The following is an 8879-nucleotide window of genomic DNA, read 5'->3' as shown; positions in this document are numbered from 1 at the left end:
TCCGATGGCCTGGCGCGTCTTGAGAAGTATCGAGAAGTTAACTTTTTTCCCATTAGCGTTACATTGTCTGCGATTTACTCGCACAGTTCAGATATAGAGGTAAAACACACGGACACAGAGATACACACCGAAGTGCCCAACAACAACAGCCACCATTCGCTACTCAGCCCAGGTGTACTCCGAGTCAACGTGAAGTGCCGATGTGTCACAGTGCCAACTTGCTGCATATTATCCTCCCGGCCCTGTGTTCGTTGTTGTGAGCGTCGCTCCTCCGACTTCCTATTAGCCTCCACCGGACACAGAAACACACTTAGATGTACAAAGACAACTGCTTGGGCAAGTGCTGTGAGCGAGTAGCACTCGTGAAGGCCACGATGGCACACGGGGGGAGGGGTGGGTGGCTAGCACCACGCTCGGCCGCCTTTGTCTCCTTAGTGGCGATGTTTACACACCGCACCAGACACTCATTTTTGAGGCTGAGTCGACCTAAGGGAGACCCAGAACCGGTGAATCGAACTCGAGGCACCGGGTTCGTAGCGCAACGCGCTCTAAACCGTTGCACTACCGTTCACCACACAATGACTCACACCGACTCACATACAGAGTGACTCACGCACATACACACTGAGACACACGTGGACACCCAGACACGGTTACAGACACGCACACTTTTATATATATACAGACACATGCGCACACAACACTGACACACACACACACAGCCACACACTGACTCATTCCCTGTCAAAGACAAAGATCCCCCGTGTAGCCTTCACAGCCCGTTAGGGCAAGTGCCGTTAGCCAGAAACTATGAAGACGGGCACGGTACACGAGGGGCTGTGTGGCCAGAACCGCGCCCCACCACCTTCGTCTCCCCAGTGGCTATGTTTACGCACCACACCAGCTACTCATTTGAGGCTGAGTCGACCCAGGGGAGGGCCATGACTGATTCAGATAACTGTCCCTGCTGTTTGGCCGTGAGCGGGAATCGAACTCGTTGCGCCGGGTTCGTTGAGCAGCGTGCTAACCGTTGCGCCACCGCTCCCCGCTGTCACACACTGTGGCACATGGACCCACACCCACCGCCGACATTCACACGCACACTGACTCATTCAACCCCAGATTTAGTTGCACAGACACAGATACACGATCATGCATACACGCCACTGACACACCCCCTACTAACCCATAAACTCATACAGGGCATACACAAAAACCTCCCCCCCCTAAATCATTTAACAGACTGTAAGGGCAAATGCTGTTAGCAAGCACATATGAAGGCCGGCACGGCATATGAGGAGGTGGGTGGCCAATAGGGTACCCGTACCATACCCACAAATACACACGCCGCATTGTTCCATAGACCAACACACAGCATTGATCCATACACACACACACTATTGACCCACACACACATCATACCATTGACCCACACACGCACTATTTTCACACCAATCGACTCATACACACCATATTTACACAACCGCACACCGCCGGACTCACAAACGGACCTGCAAATCCCAGACAATGCCTGCTGACAAAACAAAGATCCCCCGATTAGCCTTAACAGACTGTTGGGGAAGATGTTCTTTGTGAGCACCTATGAAGGCCGGCTCGGCACACGAGGAACTGAGTGGCCAGCACCGCGCCCGGCCGCCTTCGTGTCCCGAGTGGCGATGTTCACACATCCCACCAGGTACTTATTTGCGGCTGAGTCGACCTTTGGAAGGCCCAGGACTGGTTCGTAGTAGAGCACGCTAACCACAACACTACCGCTCCCCACATCTGACACACACCCACACACGGACACACATAACCCGCTCAAACACACTCACAAATATGTTACAAAGTAACCAGGCAGATGCTTTATTTTGAAGGGGCTGATGGTAAGACCCCACCTTTCGGTGACAAGCTCACGTTTCAACAGTCTCCAACACCATCTCAGAGAGAGCAGCAATTACCAGATCATCAGCATACATAACTTAGTTGACCAATATGGGTGTTCATCCCATGACTGCACATGGTCATCGATCAGCCTCCCATTGTATTTGCACCAGATGTAAAATCCTCCAGTATACAGTGAGGGAAAAAAGTATTTTATCCCCTGCTGATTTTGTACGTTTGCCCACTGACAAAGAAATGATCAGTCTATAATTTTAATGGTAGGTTTATTTGAACAGTGAGAGACAGATTGACAACAAAAAATCCGTAAAAATGCATGTTAAAAATGTAATAACTTGATTTGCATTTTAATGAGGGAAATAAGTATTTGACCCCCACTCAATCAGAAAGAGTTCTGGCTCCCAGGTGTCTTTTATATAGGTAACGAGCTGAGATTAGGAGCACACTCTGAAAGGGAGTGCTCCTAATCTCAGCTTGTTACCTGTATAAAAGGCACCTGTCCACAGAAGCAATCAATCAATCAGATTCAAAACTCTCCACTATGGCCAAGACCAAAGAGCTCTCCAAGGATGTCAGGGACAAGATTGTAGACCTACACAAGGCTGGAATTGGCTACAAGACCATTGCCAAGCAGTTTGGTGAGAAGGTGACAACAGTTGGTGCGATTATTCGCAAATGGAAGAACCACAAAAGAACTGTCAATCTCCCTCGGCCTGGGGCTTCATGCAAGATCTCACCTCGTGGAGTTGCAATGATCATGAGAACGGTGAGGAATCAGCCCAGAACTACACGGGAGGATCTTGTCAATGATCTCAAGGCAGCTGGGACCATAGTTACCAAGAAAACAATTGGTAACACACTATGCCGTGAAGGACTGAAATCCTGCAGCGCCCGCAAGGTCCCCCTGCTCAAGAAACCACATATGCATGCCCGTCTGAAGTTTGCCAATGAACATCTGAATGATTCAGAGGACAACTGGGTGAAAGTGTTGTGGTCAAATGAGACCAAAATGGAGCTCTTTCGCATCAACTCAACTCGCCGTGTTTGGAGGAGGAGGAATGCTGCCTATGACCCCAAAAACACCATCCCCACCGTCAAACATGGAGGTGGAAACATTAGGTTTTGAGAGTGTTTTTCTGCTAAGGGGACAGGACAACTTCACCGCATCAAAGGTACGCTGGACGGGGCCATGTACCGTCAAATCTTGGGTGAGAACCTCCTTCCCTCAGCCAGGGCATTGAAAATGGGTCGTGGATGGGTATTCCAGCACGACAATGACCCAAAACACACGGCTAAGGCAACAAAGGAGTGGCTCAAGAAGAAGCACATTAATGTCCTGGAGTGGCCTAGCCAGTCTCCAGACCTTAATTCCATAGAAAATATGTGAAGGGAGCTGAAGGTTCGAGTTGCCAAACGTCAGCCTCGAAACCTTAATGACTTGGAGAAGATTTGCAAAGAGGAGTGGGACAAAATCCCTCCTGAGATGTGTGCAAACCTGGTGGCCAACTACAAGAAACGTCTGACCTCTGTGATTGCCAACAAGGGTTTTGCCACCAAGTACTAAGTCATGTTTTGCAGAGGGGTCAAATACTTATTTCCCTCATGAAGATGCAAATCAATTTATAACATTTTTGACATGCGTTTATCTGGATTTTTTGTTGTTATTCTGTCTCTCACTGTTCAAATAAACCTAACATTAAAATTATAGACTGATTATTTCTTCGTCAGTGGGCAAACGTACAAAATCAGCAGGGGATCAAATACTTTTTTCCCTCACTGTAGTAATGGAAAGCTTCTTAAACTACCTTGTCGAAATAAATGTTTCATAGCGTAGGGGCCAGAGGACATCCCTATTGCACCCCAAAGTGAACAGGAAATGGCTCAGCCTCCCGGCCACGCAGCTTTACCATGGCTTGCCCTACATCATGAAGGTCCTTAATGATCGTGGGCAGGTCAGGGACCCCAAAAGCACAAGTAAAAACACAAATGCCTGGCCTCTTCGTGGTATCGTTGGCCTTGACCAGGTCAGTAAAGTATAGATGTAGTTGCTGTTGAAATTCCCTCCATCTCTGCAGACATACAGATAACATAGCTTCCTTGCAGGACTGTCATTGCCGAGATGTTAACTACCTCACCTGGTATATGGGAGGTCGTCGGTTCGATCCCAACCCTGACACGGGTATATTTGGTGTTTGCATGTCTCTCTCCCCGTCGTCACGTGGATTTTTATCCGGGTCCTCCGGTTCTTCCTTCCACGTTTAAAATCAACGTGCTATAAATGTCCACGTGATAAGCCACTTCGTTGAGCTATCATGTGTGTCTAAGTCGCTTCTGAAACATAGCTATATAGCTCAGTGTGCCTTACCTGGTAACATCAACAATAGTTGTAATATGTTTCTCCTTAGCGTGCAAAAAGATTTGGGAAGTTATCCGTTTTGTTACAATCACTGAGGTCCCGTTTCTTAAAAGGGAGGACCAGCAGCGCATCATGCTCATTCTGAAGAGTATGTTCCGTGGTCCACAGAAGTTTATTGATGTCACCAAAGCAGCCTTCACACAATCGCCACCATCGCTCAGGAATTCGTTTTGGAGGTCATCTCTGCCAGACTGGCATACTGTACTCACACACCATGAAACAAAAAAACTTAGATCGACCGCGCATCCTTTAATACACTTGGACCTTTCTTGCCAGAATAAAAATATAACCAATCAGTTTCAAAGACAATGTATCTATTACCAGAGTGTTTTTGTCTGTTTGCATGTTCACCACAAGCACTACGTGTGGTGAATGCAGACAGGATTCCTTGCAAAAGGTACTGTGTTTTGTATTAAAACACCTTCACACTTTTGATTTATTGCCAGTAAGGAGTAAAACCAATTCTTATACTTTAACAGACTGTTGGGACAAGCGCCGTTAGCGAGTGCCCAAGACACACAAGAGCAGCTGCAATTCGCCACGGCGACGTCTCCACAGTGCGTGTGCCAGGCTAGGTGCACTTTGAAGCCATCATGTTGAAGTGTGAGAGACTCACTGGCTGTAACTCCCCGGGACAGACACAGATGTTATATGGGTTGCCTGACTGAGGTGACTGGCAGAGGCGCACCACCTGTTATCTCTGCTGTGCCAATTTTCTGCCTTTCATCTGCCCAGCGCTCCGAGCGTCGCTCCTCCGCCCTCCGTTGTCTGTGGAGGGCGACTGCCTCCAACTGCCCGGTAGCGTCTTTCGCGAACCTCCTCCTCCACAGAGGCCGGTCTTGACACCGCTGGTACGGGTCATAGGCAAGTCCACTCGGCTCCACATCCTCCTGTACCACGTCAGCCAAACCTCTTCTCCAGCCCCTTCTGTCCGTCACACACTGACACACTCACCACCGACACAAATAACAAAGACAAATATTCCACGTGACAGGATATCCTTTCATAGACTGTTGGGGCAAGTGCAGTTAACGAGTAGCGATTGAGGCCAGCACAGCACACGACGGGGTGGATGGCCATAACCACGCACAACCGCCTTTATCTCCCAAATATTGATGTTTACACACCGCACCAGTTATTTAAGACTAACACAAACATGGACACATACACACACACATCCCACTGACACCCCACTTAGAAACACAAAATAAAGACAAATATTCCCCGTATAGCCTGGACAGACTGTTGGGGCAAGTGCTGTTATCGAGCACCTGAGGCCAGAACGGTACACGAGGGGGTAGGTGGTCAGCACAACGCCCGACCGCCTTTGTCTCTCCAATAGCGATGCTTACACACCGCACCAGGTACTCATTTTAGGCTGAGTCGACCTAGGGGAGGCCCAGGACTGGTTCAAATAAGCGTCACTGGTGTTGGCCGTGAACGGGAATTGAACTCGGGTCGCCAGGTTCGTAGCGCAGCGCGCTAACCGCTACACTGCCGCTCCCCACCACTTACACACACACGCCACTTACACACACGCCACTTACACACACACGGCCCACTGACACACACACACACGCCACTTACACACACACACACGTCCCACTGACACACACACGGCCCACTGACACACACATACGGCCCACTGACACACACACACGCCACTGACACACACACACACGGCCCACTGACACACATACACACGGCCCACTGACGCACACACACACACACGCCACTTACACACACACACGCCACTTACACACACACACACGCCACTGACACACACACACGCCACTGACACACACACACCACTGACACACACACACACACGCCACTGACACACACACACGCCACTGACACACACACACTGCGTGCATAAGCGGATTATCGTGGGATTTGGAACTCGCTCCCTCGACAGCGCCTGACCCCTTCGTCTGTCAGCGAAGCGCTCAGTTAGCGAGTCCCCTCACCCCCCTCCCTCCCTCACTAAAGCTCACCCTATTACTCGCTCGTCTCTCCGAGCACTAATCCCTCCGTCTCCAAATTAGCGACCGGGGTGCGGGCGCGGCGCGGTACCAAACGGACCCCGCTCGAATCCCTCCGCTTACACATATACTCGTAATCATCGTCGTAATCATACTCGTAATCATCGTCGTAATCATACTCGTAATCATACTCGTAATCATCGTCGTAATCATACTCGTAATCATACTCGTAATCATCGTCGTAATCATACTCGTAATCATCGTCGTAATCATACTCGTAATCATCGTCGTAATCATACTCGTAATCATACTCGTAATCATCGTCGTAATCATACTCGTAATCATCGTCGTAATCATACTCGTAATCATACTCGTAATCATCGTCGTAATCATACTCGTAATCATCGTCGTAATCATACTCGTAAATATAGTCGTAATCATACTCGTAATCATCGTCGTAATCATCGTCGTAATCATACTCGTAATCATCGTCGTCGTCGTCGCTAACACGCGGCAGGCAATTCCACTCACGGGGGGTGGTGGTGCAGAGGGTGATGGTGGTGGTGGTGGGATACGAGCCCGACCAGGAGGTGCCCGATGGGAGTTGCGACCGGACAGGAGCCGTCTAAAGTGCGGGGCGCGTGTTGTCGTGGACATCTGTGAAGGAGAAAAAATGAATCGTAGCTCATCAGATTCCTCCACTCTAGATACGGATTTTGAGTTGCGGACGGGCAGACCTGGCGCCCCATCCCGAGGGTAACGCGTTGTTTGTCGTCGTTGTTGTCGTTGTTGTTGTTTTTGTCCCGCTGGCGGCCTGTTACATGTCTGCGCCCCACCAACGATGCGTCGTTATTTCTCTGAAACCATTTCGGTCGGGCGATGGGGTGAGTGGGCGAGGGTGGCATCTCGCATCGGGCCACAGCGCTGCGATGTCGAGCGTGGGTCTCTGTTGGGCAGGAGATGGCGATATGCAGCGATGGACTCCATGGGCTGGATGTTGGTGCTGTGTCCACCACCCTCCCACTATAATGGCACCCGGCCAATGCACCTCATCTCCAGGGCTCTGCGGCGTCCTAACAGCATGAACCCAAACAAATGCTCGTTAATTTGAAGGCACGGCCACACATTTTTACGTAGCAAGACCCTCTTGAAAATGAGCCTCGCGACTCAGTGTTAATTAAAGCAATTTTTTTGCATTTTTAGCTCTTCGTCTCGTCAACGCGGCCTGAGAGAGTTGGGTCAAGCCTCTGTGTCTGGACTTCATTTCGCCGCTAAACGCTGACGTTTTATATATATATATTTAATACAACGTACGTATCACGAAACATTCAATTCTGCCACGCGTCGTCTGATGGCGCGTGAGTCGGCAGCGTTGGGGGATTTATTTCAATCGATGCATCGAGTAATGGGTACATTGCCTCGACAACCACATCCACTCACAGCACTCCCATAGGCGCCCTTTCCCCTATAGCCTCCAACCCCCTCCTCACCCTCCAACCCCTCCCCTCTCCTCCCCCCCCCCCCTTCATCAACCCGTCCTCCCTCATCGTCCCCTCTTCACCCCTACAAACTCCTCCCAGCCTCCTCCCTCCACTCACTCACTCTCTGTTCCTCGGGTCAGCTGTTCTTCTGGAGATGGATTAATGACGGAATCTTTCTCCGTCTCCTCTCTCTTCTTTTTTTGTTTCCACTCGCATTCAATTCCACCCACCGCAGCACCCCGCACCCCTACTTGTGGTGCATGCATACGCACCGCCTACCCATTCTCATTTATTTATCCGGCAAGCGAAAGATCTCCCAAAACAGATGGCGGCGCTGGTAGCCGCCGCGAACACGTGGGACGCAGGACAGCTACGTGGCACGCACGACGATCCAATGCCCCCTCCCTTCCAGATCGGAACGTTCGTCCGCCGCAAGAGATGGAGCGGCGTAATCGACCTATTTTTTTCATTTCATTTCATTTATTTGGTATAGCCCCTGTGAGCCATTCGGCTCTTGAATCGGGTGCAACCGCAAAAAAACAAAAACACGAACAAGAAAACATCTTAAAGTGACTATGTGACTGTGCAAACAGAAAATCCAGGAAAAAAAACAGCAAAATATTCCTATCACGTGCAGGTGCTTACGGGTGGATTGCTTGAGGTCGCCGTGTCGGCCTCGTGAGAGATAGCGACGGTTTTTGGACGCCTTCGTCCAGCAGTGGATGGATCGTGGCTGCTGATGATGAGTATTTATAATCACCGTGAGGATCACAGGTCACCTCACCTCCGCCTCCTCCTCCTCGAAGTCACAATTTGATTGATTAAGCGGAAATGACGAAAACAAGCAACATTTTGGGCAAATATCCCTTCCTCAAGAGCTCTGTTATGAAGAACTATTGACCGAAACGTCGCCTATTATGCTTCGAGTATTCACTTTTGTAGCCGTGTTATTGACACGTGTTTCGTGTGATGTGCGCACTACTGCCAGAGCAGCAGCAACCCCTCCTTTTCCCGGGATTATTCGTCTCGTTTGTATTGTTTTCTTGTTTCCTATGATTTGTGCATTGCACGTTCTCACTCCCTTAGGCTCAATGT

The 8879-nt window shown here is 49.8% G+C and overlaps 1 long non-coding RNA gene across 2 annotated transcripts; it reads right to left on the bottom strand.

The window, feature by feature from the left end:
• Positions 1–1842: 1842 nt before the first annotated feature.
• On the bottom strand, positions 1843–7756 carry LOC142929187 (uncharacterized). Of its 2 annotated transcripts, none has more exons than XR_012945401.1 (2): positions 6835–7756; positions 1843–5267 (listed from the first exon to the last, which is right to left on the bottom strand). It is a non-coding gene; the product is annotated as an uncharacterized LOC142929187 (long non-coding RNA). The 2 variants fall into 2 exon arrangements; XR_012945402.1 differs by having other exon boundaries at positions 1843–5259.
• Between the last annotated feature and the right edge of the window lie 1123 nt (positions 7757–8879).

The sequence above is a fragment of the Petromyzon marinus genome, chromosome 26 (assembly GCF_048934315.1).
Source record: "Petromyzon marinus isolate PM22_M1 ecotype Great Lakes invasive population chromosome 26, UKy_Petmar_22M1.pri1.0, whole genome shotgun sequence".
In the NCBI taxonomy this organism is placed as follows: Eukaryota; Metazoa; Chordata; class Hyperoartia; order Petromyzontiformes; family Petromyzontidae; genus Petromyzon; species Petromyzon marinus.
The sequence above is the reverse complement of the archived record's forward strand: the minus strand, read 5'-3'. Positions and strand labels throughout refer to the sequence as shown.